Consider the following 780-nt stretch of genomic DNA (forward strand, 5'->3'; position numbering starts at 1 on the left):
GAGTTCCCTCAGTTCAGCCCACCTCTGCCTGGTGTTCCCAGGGCCTCAGGAATCTCCCTGTGTTTACTGGCCCAGAGTCATCCCACCCTACAGGAGGGTTGGGCCCACCTTGGCCTGGCAGAGGTTCCCTGGGGACCCCTGTCCCAGGGAGGTGGTGAACCAGGCAAAGAGCACATGGCTGCCTCTCCTCAGCTCATCCTTGGGAACCCTCTCACCTACACCAGGCCAAGGCCAGGGCAGAGAAAGGAGGCAGAGAGCACAGAATCTTATCGCAAAGCATGAAATAAGAGTGTCACTGCTCCCACCTAATTACTAGGCAACTTCCAGGAATAAAAAAGCACAGACAAAGCCAGGAGGTCCATCATGTATGGTTGTGCAGGTTGAGCACTGCACAACAAGGCCAGGCAACAACAGTGAGCGGGAGCTGAAATTTAATCCACATGCTGCCCACCACACATGGTGTCCTAGTACAGGGCTGTGAACGCCCAAAGGAAGGGGTGCCTATTTCTTTGCATAAGGTCATGGCCAACCTTTTCCTACAGCCCATGACCAGCTCTGAAATCACGCTTTTGGGCAAAATAATCAGGTCTAGTACAGTCAAACCAAACCGCCCAGCCCACATTTTCCAGGCTCCTATTGGGGGGAGGGAAGATGGGTTCTAGGCAGTGGATAGGGTCGGTAGGGGGGAGTTATTTGTAGGGAAAATTCAAGGTTCTGTGGCTACAGCAACAGCCACCCAACCCCCCCTGAGCACCAAGCTCAGGCCCTCAGAGGAGCCAA

This window comes from Otolemur garnettii, unplaced genomic scaffold (genome assembly GCF_000181295.1).
Source record: "Otolemur garnettii isolate 467f Iridium unplaced genomic scaffold, OtoGar3 scaffold00058, whole genome shotgun sequence".
Taxonomy (NCBI): domain Eukaryota; kingdom Metazoa; phylum Chordata; class Mammalia; order Primates; family Galagidae; genus Otolemur; species Otolemur garnettii.